General features: G+C 36.4%; 1 protein-coding gene across 4 annotated transcripts in view; it reads left to right on the plus strand.

Moving 5' to 3' along the window:
* The window catches only part of ITCH (itchy E3 ubiquitin protein ligase), a 63216-nt gene that overhangs the window by 906 nt on the left and 44792 nt on the right, over positions 1-17518 (plus strand). The gene's annotated exons all lie outside the window — the stretch shown is intronic.

The raw sequence follows: 17518 nt of genomic DNA on the forward strand, positions 1-17518 counted from the left end.
AGTTCTGGCTGTTAACCCTCCTACTCCCAGATGGGCGTCTTTGACCTTGAGTGGCAATAATATCCAAGTAAAAGCAGAAGAGGATGTTTACGTGGCTGTCTTTGTTCAGTTGGCTCTGAAATCTGAGGATTTTTGTTTTGAGATCTAAATTTGTCATCTTAAATTGACAGTAGAACTTCGGCTGTGTGTGTGATGCAGGGAGAAAATTGAATATAGCATTTGGGGTGTCTGTTACTGTTTGTGTGGCAGCCTTTACCCTTCAAGCTTCGGAAAATGTCCCCAGCAAAACTAGTCTTTATAGCTCAGTTAGAGTTGAAGAAGTCAAAAACCCAGAGTCTTCTAGACTCTTTTCCAAAAGTATTATTTTGGCAGGTTTCTCATTGCCTTTTTCTGTCTCTGCTACCTTATCACTTCTCCTTTTTACAGAGAAAAGGAGAGAATTATGGACTGATATTCTTGACCAGACAGTCAATATGACAGTAGATCCAGCCACTGCTTGCTTGAATCTACCAGAAAAAGGCATAGATGCTTAGGAATGAAGCATCAAATGGAATCCGTCATCAGCTCTCAGGAGCTTAATGCTTTAAAAAAACATCTTGTTTAAAGACATGAATTCAAGCTCTATTCTCTCTTCTTACAGTGAAAGTCTAAAGCAATTCTGATTTAATTATAGTTACATTGCTCTTTGCTATAGCCATTTAAATCTGAACTTGGTCTAGTGTGCATTCTTAGTTGTGGTTTGACTGACAGTTTTAATCACCACTCTGAATACATTCACTTCCAAGTGATCATCAGAATAATATGCAGCATTCTGATTCTAAGTGATTTTTCTTGTCTTTAAACAAAGAACTGATACAGTACGTGTGAAAGATGGTGTTGTAGTGGAAAATAACAGAGACTTCTGAGTGCTAACTTTGAAAGCTTCTTACAGATTAAACAGTTATTTTGGTGCTTAAGAGAGATTGAAAGGAGATTATTTATATGAATTTATTACTTAAGCAAAATCACCTCTTTTTTTTTTTTAACTCCATTATTTCTCTCTATGTAAAGTTCTGTTTCCTCTATGAAGAAGCAGACCTGAAAGATGAAGCTGTCAGGTTTGTTTGTTTAAAAGTTTCAGAATGGTTTGGGGAAGCTGCCTGTAGAATAAACAAGGTAATAGGAGGACGTGTATTAAGTAGCATAATGTTTCTGTTGTAGAGGTTACGTCTGTTGCTGTTTTTAAGAAAGCTTGTCCTTAGGACTGCTTCAAAGCTACGTGTGCTGCTTGAGTGTTTTACAAAAGAAATGTGTATCCTTCTATTTTGTGGCATATCCAATAGTTAAGTCGCTTCTCAACAGTGTTATCAATTTGTGTCTGTTGATGATAGGATCCAAACAAACATATTTTGTAAATTTGAAGTTGCTTAAACAAAGCTATAAGCTTATTCAACCATAGTAAAATATCTTTCATATTGCAGCAGAAAACAATTTTATCTCTACTTAAAAACAAGGAAAACTCATTGTGAAGGACAATGATGAAGCTTCTGGGAGTCCTGTCACTGTTTATATTTATCTCTCACTGGCTATCCAGTTATGCTTACTTAATATTCTAATTTTTGTCAGTCTGTGCTATTTATGTCTAATAGGAGGAACTACTTTGTGCTTTTTACACCTAAGGAGAGGGAATATGTATGCATAACTGAGAGGAGAGCGTCTACCTCAGTTGCTTATCCTGTCTGTGCTTTGCCCAGTTATGGAGGCACTTGGAAGCGTGTGCTTGCCTCAGAAGAGGACGTAGACAAGCCGTGATTATAGTCTAGCTTGGGAGTATTCTGTTTTTCTAGCTATTTACTTTATGCTATCTCATAAAATGAGTATTTTTAAGGACTTTAGTCAGTCTACTTGCTTGTTTTCATTCCTTAGTTGTGGTTTGACATGTCGAATTCTGTGCCCACATTTTGGAGACAGAAAGGTGGTTTTTGTTTCCTCTCGTCCAGACAATGAAGCAATAAGGACTCAAGTGTTTTCTGTAAGTGTCTAGCACTCTGGTCTTATTGTAGTGCAGAGTTGCTGCAGCTGAAAGACTTATCTTTTTCTTCATCGGTCTTGCAAACTACATTGCATAAAAGTGTAACAAACAGGGAAAGAACATTTAAAAAAAAAGAAAAAAGTGGCCCTATTTCATATGACCAGCTCTTAAGTTATGCCTGGAATTTCTACTTTTACTATAATGGCAAAGAACAAACTTAGTAATAAAACATCAAGGACAGTCTCTCTCTCCCTCTCTCTCTCTCTCCCTCCCCGTGATATTAGATGTTGTTACACTGGTTATTCAAATCATTTTTGAAAAGCTGGCACTATGTTCATATCCTTTTTTTTTAAAAAAAATTTTATTACAGTCCTCTCGTGTAGAAGCTGATAATGCCTGCCTTCCATGCCTGCGTCTAAACTTCTCTCAGCCGTGTTCATAGGAGCCGCCTGTTGTTTCGCTCTTGAAGAGGACTGCTACGTTTGCCTTTCAGTGGTTGATTCTGAAGTCCAAAGGCTTAGATTCAGTTACAGTTGTGACTGAGCTGGAAATTTCTTCACAGTTTTCTTCGGGTGGATTGTTAAAGTAGGATTGTGTGAAACTCTGCCTTGTTAAGGGGAGAAGTGAACTGCCTTTTACCTGAGCTGCGCAGAGCTTGGGCTTCAGGTCGGGCAGATCATGATAAGGAAGCTGGAGCTTTCAAGAAGAATATTAAATATTGGCCTCCATAAGATACTGATGTTCTCTTTTAACAGTTAATTATCGGTCTTTTTGTCAGGCTTTCACTTTAGGCATACTTTTTCTCTGTTAGTATTAGCTTCTGGCTGGTAGATACTTGGTAATCTTTCTAAGATTTAATACCAAGAAAAAGTTCAGTTTAAGTTTAAAGAGCTCTTGAATAGGAAAACACATAGTAAGGGTCGTTAATATGATCCTACTTTATTCATTAATTTATCAAATAGATAGCTATCTGCAGTGAAATCTCCATTAAGAACATAAAATTTGTGACTGTTTGGGTGCATATCCCTTTGCTTAAAAATAAAATGGGCTTTTCATGATTCCTTTCACATGACTGTGATTGAACGTTTGCCTGTTCAAGTCTCTTGTGTTCTCTGCAGATTATATCTGAGACTAGGGTAGGGTGGTTACTACTTTTTTTTTAGTTTTGCTTCTTCTAGTGCAGTAAAGTAAGTTAAGGAAGACTACGTGCTGAATAGGCTGAAGAATATGTATTGAGACATGGAAAAGTGGAGTGTATTAAAGTTTAACATACTTCTGGTCAGTATCAGTCCCTCATGCCTGCTGCTATCCTCAGTGCTAGCTGTCTTTTAATTATATATATATTAATAACCATTACTCTTGCTTGGCGGTTAGAGTTTTTGAACATCCAGATTTTGATTTCTCCAGTGTTTGAATGGATTAAGCCCTATTGCTTCAAACATCACTTTTGTACTTTCCTGATACTATAACTTTTGCTCTGCCAGTGCCATAAGCTGCTCTTCTCTCAATTTATTTGCGAAGAAATTAGATGGAGTGAGTTTTTTCTTTAAAAGGAGATTATTTAACTTTTATTTTTATTTTTTATTTATTTACTTTGGCTTGTAAGGGCCTGAATTAATTGCCCTTTGGACCACTCTATTTCTTTTTTTTCCCACAGGGCTCATCTCTACAAGTGTGTGTGTATGTGTGTGTGTATATATATATATATTATATATATGTGTGTGTGTATATATATATATATATATAAAAACCATTTCCCTTGTTATATAATTATATCACTTCAGAAGGTAGATAAATTTAATGATTAATATGTAAAAATATTCATAATGTGATGATATGTTTAGTCTAATCTTTAACCAGACTTGGTAACTTCTGTGAAAAAAATGAACTGCCATATACTTGCTAGATCTTACCTTAACACCCTTTCCTTCCTATTTAGCCTTCTGAGATAATCTTGCAGGAGAGAGGCACTTCAATCTATAAAGAAAGAGAGGAAAAAGAAAACACTGGATCTTAGGAGATTGGAGGAAAAAACAAACAAAAACAAACCACACAGCAGTGCAGCACTAACTGGACATTTTTGGTATAAGGTTAGCAAGGCTGCCTCTTTTCTAAATGTATGTAGTTCATCTATCATAGGGATTGTCATCAATGGTGTAGTTTTCAAAGAAGCTTCTTATTTCAACTTTTTGAAGGAGATTAAAGTGCGTAATAGCTAAAGGAAAGAGGAGTGAAATGCCAAAGATTTAGGAAAGTATCTTGGCCACTTTTTTCTACATTTTTTTAAAGTTCTTATAGCTATCCAAGCTAACAAGTTGGCATGTGTATCTTCAATTTTTTACATTTTGCTTATTCAGTGAATACTGATCATGTATAATATTTCTTATTCTAATTAAGAAGTGTTTGTCACTGAAATGTACAGAGGAAAACTTAGGATTAGTGGGCAGTACTTGTGGATAATTGTTATACTTCTTTCTGCATTTGCTAGATTGAATTTACTTACCAGTAAGATATTAAAGCATTTAAAGTAATAATATCCTAGTTTAGTATAAAAATCTTAAGGAAGTCTGTGGAATATTCCGAAATAATAGAATACTACTTATCTACATAAAGTAAGTACAAATATTTGTCTTTTGTAAATGCAGCATATGCTGTGTATTAGAACGGCCGATTTCCAGAGCAATACTACACTTGTTAAACATTTGCCTGAACCAAATCTAGTTCAGGTCAATGAATAAGCTATCACAAGGCAATGATTTTCTCATTGTTCCTCTCTTTGTGCGCCCATTGAATCAGTGTGTTTAACCCTTGTTCTGAAATCTAAATTGGACACATGGATTTTCTCTAAGTAGAAACTTGTTGACATTGCAGGTGGTTTGTCTGAGTGTTCTCACTGGTGTGAAGGTTTGGAACATGGACCTGTGAGGTGTGCAGTCTCATTATTTTTTTCATTTCCCTTCCTTTTTCTCCCTTATGAGCCATTCAGAGCTGCAGGATTTTTATACCATTAGTGATGATTTGATAGTTATTAAAGCAAAAAGATGACTTTTAAGGAAAGTCCTGCTTTCCTGCCCATCTGGGATGTGAACTTCTGAACAAAAAGACACCCTCCTCATGGTGATATTGCAGGTGAAAATACACTCAATAATGTATGTTCCATCTAACACTGTGTACTTGATAGTGAACTATATTAAAGGTATGTCTGGGTGTAGAAGATATCAACAAAATGAAGTTCACAATTAAGGTGGATGATGCTGGGTGGAGGCTCAGGGAGTTCATAGATAGTAATGGTAGGGGTACGATCAAATACGAGAGAGAACCTGTGCCACAATTGAATGTCTGTGCTTTTGGAAATTTTGCTTTCTATTTTTAGAATTCAGTACTTTGTATTTTATTATTCTGCTTTTACACCTTATTATCAGCACACTAAGGCTCCTGATGCTTTACAAACTAAATAAAAATATCTAACAAAATATTTACCAGTACAATTATTAGAACCCCTGAAATGGCTTATGAGTCTTAGGTTTTGTATCCAGAACAGTGTTTTGTTGATGACAAAGGTCATTATGTTGCATTATAATGTTGCGGGCATATACTTTTACTCCAGGATTTGAGTACCTTTTTGGTTTGCCTCATAATGCATCAAAACTTAAGCTCTGAAAAGGTGTGTGTACACTGTAATAAGTGCGTTTACACCGAACACACTGAAAACATGTTCTGCTGTTATTGGGGATCCTAGGCTTTTCTTTTTTTCTTTTTTTCTTTTTTTTTCCTAACTTCTGAGGATTTACTGAATTGAAACAGGTCACTGAGTGCAGTAGCATTGGCAAAAAGATGGGAAGGGACTGTGTGGCTGGGAGGAAGAGCATAGAAGGGGGAAAGTGGGATCACTTTCAGCAACATCAAGCTGCTAGAACGGCTCCATAGACTTATGAAATCTCACCTTCTGTGCTTCTACTGGTAGCTGTGTTGTTTCCAAACCAACTATACTAAACTAACTCTGTATACTGCTGCTGTTGTCACCATATGGCTACCTCTAGCTTGCTGTCAAGTTTTAGTTTAGGAGCCACTTCCAAACTTCTTCACAGGTCTGTGGGCTTTAAGTCACTTACTTGTAGTGTGACAATTCCCTTTAAATTGAGGGATGCAATTAATCTTTATTGTTAGGAGCTAGTCCTGTTCTGTTCTTAAACATGTTATCTTCAGTTTTTCGTACAGAAGATCCAGGACATAAAAACTGAAACTTTCAGTCAAGGCCGTTATTTATTACTACTGTCAGAAGTCTCCTGGGTAATCTAGAGGGTGCTCAAGATTTCGAAAGGGAAGTCTACTTTATCTTGTGATAAAAACACAAAAACAAGTTAGATGGAAGAGCTGAGAGTATTGAAATACTGGTGCAGTTCTATGCCCTCATTGTTTTCTATAATTTCTGTTTTATTTTTCAAGAAAGTACAGGCTGATATGTAACAAGCATTTGCATTTTGCAGGTTATTTGGGACAATTCTGTTGTCCAGTCCTGGCTATGCTTTCATGCTACCCCTTGGTCTCTTGCAAAAGATCCTCAAGAAGCAGATGATAGACCTCTCTTGCAATTAGGTAATATGAAGATGTTTCTTCTAGAATTTAAGAGGGAAAAGATTTCCCTTGCAGCAGTTTGTGCTTCTAAGAAAGACAGTGATCCCTACTAGATGTTTATTTAGATTGTCTGAAAACTTGTGAGAAATTCTCATTTCCATTCTTTTCTGATTTATGTGCCTTAGTACCTTATGTACCTTAGATAATTTAGACTGAAAAGATACAATCTGTATTTCCAGATAACATTGAGTTTAGTACACAGGAATATTATTTCACTTTCTCAAAAAGAGTAGGTGTCTTTAGTTTGAGTTACTTTTCTTTGGTCATTTGCAATGTTTCAGAGTATTTACAAAGAAAATAGCTTATTTTTCTTGTGGAGCAATGCATGTATATTCATATCTTGATAAATAGTTAATTGTAAGAAATTTAGTGCATTGGGTACAATAGTTCAGAGTATACTGTTGTACTTTTAGCTGAGTCTCAAAGTTAATCTTGAGAAACTGCATCTCCTGCCATTTCATTTGCTGGTTCAGTTATAAGCAGCAGGTGACAAAGGTCTTTCTCTTCAAGAAATTTCAAATAATCAGCAGATCTTAGATTTGCAATTATGTCACTGGTGGTAGAGAATGATTCATCATTTCTTTGGTAATCCTTGCCAGGTTGAATTGCAAATCTATACAGTCTATCTTGATTTGGTTTATTGCTCAGATGCTCACAGTAAGAATCTGTTCAGGAAGGTAATTTTTGTCAGGGGAGATCATTTGCCAGTATCTTTCTGCTTATGCCTCTGTGGTCCTGGTTATGCATGTTCTTGAGAGGAAAGAAGTTGAAGCATATCTGGTGCTCACTTTTTTTTTTTATGCGTCTTGGAGGAGAAGCCTTAGTACTTAAATGAGATCCTTATCAGTTACTGATGCAGATACTCAAAACTGTACCGAGAAACACTCATAAAACAGACATTATCTACTTTACTATTCTGTACAGAGCATGTTAAAGAATCCTAATTAGTTTAATATAGGCATCATCTTTATTACGCTTTCAGAAAAAGTATTGGCTAAACTCCAGTCCTGCAAATATTAAGATCTCATTTTGGTTCTGGATTTGCAGGTGAGTAGGGTACAACAGCTTGCTGTTTTATGGTAATCTGAAGAAGCAGTGAACTTTCAGTGGAACTACTGGTCTAATATTTTTGATCAAGTGATGCTATTTTTCTAGAAGAGAGTAGCCAATATACAAGGCCACTTTTTAAAACATTCTTTAAACAGCTGTAAGCACAGGTGAAGTTTTCATACTTGGTAATGAATACAGATAACAGCAATTTAATGGCCAAGCTTTTTTCCCTCACCTCCCCAAGACTGAAAGTTTTGTGTAGGTTTGTTTGAGTAAAGATGTGTATGAACCATTTATTATGAAGGGTAGCGCTGAGATTGGAATGGGGAAATGTGGTAAAGCAAGCATTGTGCTCAAAACAAGAACAGAAACTAACTGGCACAGATTACAGAATCCTCTGCACGTGCTGTCCTCTGTTAATAACTGAGTATGTAACGGCTTATAGAGCTGCTTGTTTAAAAGCTGCAGGCTGGGTGTGAAACAGAAGGTGGTAGCCTTGTATTTCATTTTGCTATGAGAGTTTATAGTATAGAGACTGTTTATAATATTTAGATTCTTGTAGACACTTCAATGGTAACGCCTTTGAAATATATTTGAAACTAAGTGGTGCTCCAACATAGCTACTGATACCAGTCATTATTTTCTTTCTCTCCCCATAAGAATCAAATTAAGGGGTTCTGCAGTGTTTCTGGAGCTTGTTCTTGAGGGTTAATAAATTCAGCCTTTTTACATAGTTTTGCTTTGTTCTTTTTTAGTTAATGTGAACTCTGTTGTCATTTGGGTATTTCTCAAATAAATTAGTTGATCTAAAGTGTATACACTGGGAACTGAAGACTGAGTGAATGTTAGTGGGTATGTTGTAACCATAAGGTTAACTTGGTGTAAGAGCACATTGTGAATTTGTGTCTGCTTAGTACACAGCTGTGTTATGATTCCTCAGTCAAGATACCTATATGTATCAATGGGATTTTTATCAGCATCATTTTTTTTTAATCTTAAGTGAAACTACGTTGCTATTCTTTCCCACTTAGCTTTGGAGAATTTATGTGGGTGTCCAGGAGGAACTTTTAGAAATCACTGGAGGATGAACAGGTGTTGATGGACTCCTTGGCCCAAATTAAAGTAATGCATGGGATTTTTTTTTATGCAAAATAAGGTAATTTGGTTGAAAATATTGCAGAGCTTGGGCTAGAGGCTTTGTAGATGCATGGGAGAGATAGAGTAACATAAATAACTATTCAGACTTGCTCTGGAAAGTTATCCCCGTAAGAGTCAAAAAGAAGGAAATTCTTAAAGGTAGGAGCATATGGACACTTGCCAATAACAACATAAAGATATCTTTTTGAGTACACAGAAAATCAACCATGATATTCAATGACTTTCCATCTCTGATGTTACATAAATAATAAAGGAATACCACAGGTTCCAAGGTAATGATACGTGAATGTTTTATGAGGTTACTTATCTGGGCAAGAGAAAATTAAAATAATCCAGCAAAGCAGTGTGTATATCTAAAGTGTACAGTGACATTCTTTCTGTGGGAATGGTTGGATTTAGCCTTGCTTTTTGACTGTTTTTCAATCTCAAGTTACTTGATTGTCATTAATTGAAGCTAGCCAATAGCTTTGTATGTGTTGGTTGTGGACGGTTTGTAGAAGATTGACTCAAGCTGCATTGCTTTGTTCTTTATCATAAGCATCAGCAATTAAGTAACTGGAGTATTTAAAACACAAAAAAATACCTAGCATAGGCTTGTGCAGAGGCTTTGGATATAGGCCTTGTGAAAAGCTGGAAAAGTTAGACACTCAAAGAGTACTGAATCTGAAGAAGGCATATACTGGGTTATGCAGTCTGTGCCTTTCTTCTCAAATGAGTAATAACTTAAGCTGTTGTCAATAACGAGGCACTGAAATGGAACCTCAATATAAAAAAGAAAAGACCAGTAACCTTGACTGCCTGTTCAGACGAGGAATCTGCCTCAAGCCAAACACTGAGAGAACACAGGTGAAAAAGGGGGGGAAAAAAAAAAGGAAAAAAAAAGGACAGGTATAACAGGAAGGACTGAGTTCATTTTAGGGGTGTCACAGAAAAGTCGAGGTTGAAAGGGACCTCTGGAGATCTACTCTAACCTTCCCTGCTCAAAGAAGGGTCACCTAGAGCACGTTTCTCAGTACTGTGTCCAGGTAGGTTTTGTATATGTGAAAGGATGAAGACAGTGTGACCTCTCTGAGGAACCTGTTCCAATGCTCAACCACCTTCATAGTAAAAAAACATTTTTTCTTATGTACAGATATCATTTCCTGTAGTTTTAATTGTTGTGCCCATTGCCTCTTGTGCTGTCACTGGGCACCACTGAGTAGAGTCTGGCTCTGTCTTTACTCTCTCTCCCTCCATCAAGTATTTATATACCCTGGTAAGATCCCCTCTGAACCTTCTCTTCTCTAGCCTAAACAACGGCAGCTCTCTCAGCCTTTCCTCGTATGACAGATGCTCCAGTCCCTTAGTCATTTTAGTAGTGCTTCACTGTACTTGCTTCAGTATGCCCAGGTCTCTCTTGTATGGTGCCCACTACAGGACACAGCACTCCAGTTTCAGCATCTCTGCAGATGCTTAGTACTTCCTGAAGTTTATCCCCTTTATAAAAAGACAAATGTTTGCTTTTGCATGGATAGAGATGCTTGAGTTACTGGCCTTCGTTCCATGCAAAGCAAATAGTTCTGTGGTCCTTCTCTCTCTGGTTAATCACTTAGGTCTGAGTAGAAATCAGGTCTCCTACCCTATTTGAAGACACTATTATTTTGTGCTTTATGACAGACCTTTCCTTCACCTATAGCATTAGTCATTTAAGTAGATGCATGTTGAAAACACAATTTTAATCAATTTAACTAAAAAGATCCCAATGATCAAGGAAAGAGATAAACTGTGGGGTCACCTCCCTATCCTTGCAATGGAAGGAAAGTGTTCTGTGAAAGCATCTCCTGGCTGAAAGGGAGAGAGGGAAGCCTCTGCTTAATGCTCTCAGCTGAACCTTTGGAGCAGTCAAAACTGAGTGAATGGTAGATTTTTTTTTTTTTTTGAAACAAATAAACTAAGCATGCTCACCTATGAAAGTATTTATACCTGCGTTCACTGAATAAAGAAAAAGAATGGAATTTGTTGAAAAAATGAAATGTGAATTAGTGGACATAAGTGATGTCTGCTAAGGTTTATCGTTACAGCTAGAATGCATATTAAAGCAGAATAGGTAAAAAGGAAAGGGGATTAGTGTCTTCAGATGAGAATTCACTTTTGAAGTGAATTTCTTGATTTTTCTCACTGACTACATTTTGATTTGACTTGTGAAATGATCATGGGTCATGGAAGCTGAATTCCTTTTGGATGGGACACATCTATGAGCTGCAGTGCAACAACTGTGGGGGGAGCATGGGACCAGAGTAAAGCTGTCCAAAGTAAAACTCCAGAAATGAATACAATGTGGATACTGGGTCTTCAGTCCTATCTTCATTCGAGCTCCGCTTCAGGTACATTGCTTCCTTGCTGATATGGACTTAGCTAGCTTCAGTAAGTGAAGTAAGTGAAGAAGGTACAATGAGAGTTGGAGACCCTCATCACTGGCGAAAGACTGTAAGAGGCACCATAATAAAATAGCAGCAGCAGAACTGTATCTGAAAGGCAAGAAACTTTTAGAAAGATGGGAATAGAGGAGGTGAAAAATAGGCATATAACAATTCTAAAAATTTAATCATGTAGTAGAATAAGTCTTGCCATGCAAAATGCTTTTTAGAACTTGTAGATCTTAATTCAGATGCTAGTAAAGCAGTCTGATTTACTACTTGCACAAACTCCTAAAGTAAACTATCTTGACTCTAAGAAATGTCATTTGAAATGAAAGCTGGCTTTCTAGTTGAACTTGGTTGAAAGGTGACTGCTTAGATGAGAAGAGCCAGTTGTCTTTGGAGTTTATCTGTTTCACTTTAGTCACTCTGTTTCTCTGTATTATCATAAATATTAAGAGGAAAAATCTAAGGAATGCATTTTTGAATTAAAGCACTTCATATTTTAACTTTCTTAAGACTCCCTTGTTTTTCTTTGGTAACGATATGGAAGGGACGTGTGAAGGGCCTGAAAGTTAGGAGTGCAAGGCATTTGTGTGCCTTGCATTATGCATTTATGCATTTAGAAAACAGGATGTGCATTTGTATAAAACCGCAGAGCCAATCTCTTCATTGTTATTATACCTGGAAACCTGAATCTCTATTGGATACATTTATTACAACTTGTATCTTGCTACTAGTTGTTATATGACCATGTGCCGCCTGGCCTAACTTGGAAGTTGGCCCCCTTTTCAGCAGGGTGTTGGACTAGGTGACCTCCAGAGGTCCTTTCCAGCCTAAATTATTCTGTGATTCTATATATTAAAAAAAAAAAAAAAAAAAAAAAAAAAAAAGAAAAAAAAAAAAGAAAAAAATAGTTGAGAGGAAATAAGAAAATGATTCATGGGATTGTGTTCTCATTTTAAGATACTCTTGTTTCCTTGTAGGGTCTTTTATTTACACTATTTTCAGATAATTTTTAGATAAAGTATTTTTTAAATGTGCACAGAATAGGGAAGAACTATAATATATGAAGCAAGAAGGTTCTGAGAGATGATATAAATGTTCCTTGACAATTGTTTAGACTACATTCAGGTTTTTTTTGAGAGTAAAACAAAGCAGACTTGTTTTCTCACCCAATGTGAAAATTTTCATAAGGCTTTCTACCATTGCTTAAGAATCACCAACTGCTCTACATATTTTGTCTCCCTGTCCTGCATTTTCTGGGCACTTGGGATCACAAGAGGCAAAATGTTTGGTTTGTTTTATGGTGTATTTTTTGTCTTTTAATTTTCCTCATATGTATTATGTGAAGAAACTTTTAAACTTTGAATATCTTTCTGTTTGAAATATAGAATTGTTAGTTAGTGTTTTTCCTGTCTATTACTAATAACTTCCTACTTTTCAGTAAAACTGTTAAGCTAGCACAAGACAGGAAAAAGGGAGGTTGTTTAAAATCTCTTGCAGGCACTCATCAGCTAACAGATTTCAAGGAAGAAACTTATTTAAGGTTGGGGAGGGGAGGAGAATTTAAGGTTTTGACTTAATGTGATCACCCTGAGCAAAAATATTAAGATTATTGCGTTACTCTAATTAAAAATTAATTGAATACAGGGAATAAGTAGCATATAGCCTGTGGATTTGTGTGACCGTCTCTTCTCACTATTGTGTCATATGGCTAAAGTAGTGATAAGCAGAGGGGCCTCCGGAAAAATTCTTCCTTCCCCCTGCTATAGCAAAAGGCAGGAGGAGAATTTAGGCAGATTTATTCAGAAGACCTCTTTTTCATACTTTTAAGGTAAGGTCCAAAATAATCTGCTGCTGTAAGTTATAAACAAGGCTGTATGCTGTAGATCATTTTCTTTATAAAACAGCTGTTATTCAAAGAAAATACTAATGCTTGTAGATCAGTTTACTCAGCTGTGCACAGCTGAGCAGTGACTGCTTATAAACTAGATGGGCACATAAGCTTCTTTTCATTTGGGAAAATATTCTTCCAGGATTGCCACTAGAAATGTGATTTCTAGATATTTTATTTTTTCAAACCTGGAAATATAACAATGTGTTCTTTAAAAGAATAAAGTGAAATAGGAAAAAAAAGGCTTTGCCCGTTAGGGTTCAGTCAACACAAGGTTATATACTATTTTGCTCTTTAACTGTATTTCTTCCTCTCTCCAGAAGGATGGCCCTGAAGTTACCACATGGATGAATGGAGATTGTATATATGTGTGTGTGTGTGTGTGTGTATGTGTATATATATACATGTAGGTATGTATGTTTTATTTCATAGAGCTGTATTTCCACAAAATTCAGTACTGGAGACAGTTCAGGGTGCACCGAAATGGAAGAATTAAGATGAGAGAGCTATATCTAATTACTACAGGATGTGGTAGTTCTGATTGCTGAGATTTGACACCTTTTTATCAGAGATCTGTAATAAGAGCCTGGAAGGAATTGTGTAAGGTTAGAGAAACTCTGGGATTTGAAGGTGTCAGAAGAGATACTTTCGTGGGAGAAGAAGTTAAGACTATTGCTTATTCTGAGAGCTTGGTCCACTGTATACTCAATCACTGCCAGTTATGGAGCCTTCACCTCTTCAGAGCAGCAACTCTCTAATCAAAATATTATCTGCTGATAGTTTTCAGGTCATGAATTTAAGCTGTGTGTTGGAAGCTGAACTTTTTTAAACCATCCATAAATAAATCTGGTGTAATTGTCTGTACTCTTGGTAGACCAGCTGCTGTGGAGGCAGATTTGGAGCTAAGGTTGATTAGTCTTTTTTGATTACTGCAATATGTTCTGCAGTTGATGTATAGGGGTTTGTTTCTCCATTAAAAAAGCCTATCAATATTGATTTTAAAATCTTGATATATCGAGTAGGCTATCTGAAGAGAGAGGCTAGAAAAAGTGTTTCATCCATTAAGAAATGGATAAAAGAGCACAAACTCTTACAGACAAACTTTTGTTTTGCTAGTATGTTTTTGGCCCTGATAACACTTTGATACTTTCAGCCATAAAAGGAATAAAAATTGATACCTGATTTCTTGAATGAAAAACTTCAGGGTATATTGACTTAAGGGTAGCAAGGTGGCTGCTTACTTTCCAGTCCAGAATTGATAACATTGCTCTGGATGTGCACTAGCAGTGAAAAATTTTCATGCAAACACATCACCTAAGTATTAAGATGATACTTAGATTTGAGTCAAACAGTGTTGTGTAGGAATTATATTATCATAATAGACTTTAGAGCTAGAAAAGGCCAAAATGAAGTATTTAATGTTGTGGTTGTAAAATGCAGGCCTGATAGGTTAATGTCAGTAACTCCAGCATAGTTTAAAAAATACGCTTTTAAGAGTTTGGTAGTAGGAAGCAATCTGTTTCACTGATTTCTCCTTTGTGTATCTAAAAATACTTTAATACTGTCTATTGTGTGTGAAAAAGCATGCCAAGTTTAATGTATCTTGTTTTCCAACTCTGGTATTCAAGAGCCAGCCATTTTAAGTATTGCTCTCTCTTTAAAATCACAGTAGTGAACCAGTTTTAGCTTAGTGGTTTGCATATACAAATTATTGTCCTCCTTGAAATGGATTGCACCATGACAAGGAAGCAGCTGAAATAAAAATAGACTCTCTCTTTGTTTTCACAAATGGTTTTAATTATCTTGTACAGCTCTGCAGTGGCTTTTCTTGCCAGACCTCTTGGAATTAAACAAAAGGCATACAATGTTCATGTACATTTTTTTCTTCCCTCCCCCCCCCCATTGAACATATATTAAAAATTAATCAAAGCTAATATCCTTTTAGTTATGGAGAATAAAAAATGAATTATAGGAAATTCATGGGCAAATTATTTTAGTTGGTGGCAAAGCCTATTTTGTCCCTTGCCTGTCTCTTCTACATGCTGCATTTTTAGTATCTTTGAGAAGAGCTTATGGTTGGAGAAATAATGATACATTCTAAAATGGAAAATTACCAAATTATATATTTTTTTTGTTATCTACCAGGATCCCCAAGTCCTTCTCTGCAGAGCTGCTTTCCAGCAGGTCAACCCTCAGCCTGTCCAGGTGCATGAGGTTATTTCTCCCTAAGCTGCAAGACCCTGCACTTCTCTTTGCTGAACTTCATGAGGTTCCTCTCTGCCCATCTCTCCAGCCTCTGGAGGTCCCTCTGAAAGGCAGCACAGCCCTGTGGACATCAGCCACTCCTCCCAGCTGTGTATCATTAGCAAATGTGCTGAGGAGGCACTCTGTGCCTTCATCCAGCTCACGGAGGAGTAAGTTGAACGATACTGGACCCGGTATCGCCCCTGGGTACACCGTTAGCAGCAGGCCTCTGAGTAGTATTTGCGTCGCTGAGGTCTGTCGTTCAGCCAGTTTTAAGTGTACCTCGTTGTCCGCACGTCTAGCCTGTGCTTCCTCAGCTTGCCTACGAGGAGGTTACCGAAGGTGGTGGTGGCTTTGAATCTGCACCTCAATAGTGTTTAGCAGAACAGTGGCCTGTATGTTAGTTCTGTAAGTAGTTAAAGTAAATATATACAGCAAAACGGAGGCATGCTGGTTGTGTTAGCTGGCATATCAGTGCTGGCTCTAATCTGGCTTGTACAGTTATTGATAGCAGTGGAGATACAACATCATGAACTTACTTGCATAGCTAGCGCACACTTCTGTATCTTGCTTCTCTGTTGGGCTCACAGAGCACTCAAGGAAATCTGTTTTTTAGTTTCCTTGCTCTTACTAGCTTTGCTAGCTAAAAACGAGTTGGCATGGTAATGTTTACCTATGCAACAACAGCATTTTCAGTTAAGTGTAAATATATTTTATGATGCTGCTTCTGTGCCTGTAGTTCAACAATTGAAAAAGTGTGTGTGTGTGTGTTTTTTTTTTTTTTTTTTTTTTTTTTTTTTTTTTTTTGAGTTGTGCAGGAATATGATTTGTAACTGCTGATACTACATTGAGAAGATGCTTGAAATATCTATTAGGTTTTGTTGTGGAAGTTAAAGAGCTCTTGCCTAGTGAGTTACACATTTGCTCTGATTAGCTGCGTTAAAGTTAGTGTTACTTTGGTCTTAAACTTTCTAGGTGCAGAAGTTATTTTGAGGAATTATGACACTTGAGCTACTTAGTAATTGAACCTAGAGTCTATTTTTGGACTCAGTTTGCACTGTATTTCACATCTGGTCAAAACAATTTAGGCACTTGGATTTTAAATTTCAGCAGATGTATTAAGGCAGATACTGTTTTCAGTGAATTAGTGTAGTGCTGCAATAATGCACGTGCAATGATGGCTAAGGAAGCTAAGCTGCATTCTGCTGTTAAAAACCTTTTCATTTCCATTCCTAATGCAAATGTCTCCTGGGGTAAAATTCATAATTGCTTCCCTTTGCATCCTCTACTCAATATTCTTATAATCTGTGTCTGTTCTTTGCTTCCTGGCAACACTTATTTAACTTAAGTATTTATTCTTGTTTGGGCAAAACTGACCATGTTTCTTAAAGCTTATTTTAAGGAAAAGGCAATAAAAATATAAAACAGTAGAAAGTGTGCATGAAAACTATTATTTTAAAGGATGAAAACTGAACACTTAAAATAGCTGTGAATTTGCTATCACTTTTTTTAAACAAGAAAATTACCAAGCTAACTGTGTCTGCTTAGGCTTACATTCAACCTTTAATAGAAAAGATCTTTGCTATAATACAAGCCTGCAGTTAAGGAGAGGTTACAATATTTGGGTGGGGGACAGTGTTTGTGTTCAAATTCTTATGCATAAAAAATACAATATAAGCACGAACAAGTGACTTTGAACTTTCTCTGAAATAAGTAGTCTATTCTCAACTGCATGCAATGCACTTGCATTTCTGTTGATTAAAAATCAGTCCACTCTAAAAGGGATATAGATACATTACGTTTGACATGCAGACATTTAAACAAAATATTGTATGGTTTACACTTATTCCAGAAGTGTGTGTTCCTACGTACTCAGGTTTTCAAAACTATTATGAAAATTACTCTGGATAATTTAAGTAATATTTTTTTTCATTATTGCAAATATTTTACTGGATCATTAGTAAAATGGTAAGTAGTAAATGTGCTTTCTGAATTAATACACTTCTAAAGACTACATAATGATAACAGTATTTGTATAAAGAAGGCCCTATTATTCTAAAGCTTTGTGGGAAAAAGCAGTTCAGGCTGTGTTCTTAAAATTAATTACTGAACAAACACCATCAAAGT

The sequence above is a fragment of the Rhea pennata genome, chromosome 16 (genome assembly GCF_028389875.1).
Source record: "Rhea pennata isolate bPtePen1 chromosome 16, bPtePen1.pri, whole genome shotgun sequence".
NCBI classification, from domain to species: domain Eukaryota; kingdom Metazoa; phylum Chordata; class Aves; order Rheiformes; family Rheidae; genus Rhea; species Rhea pennata.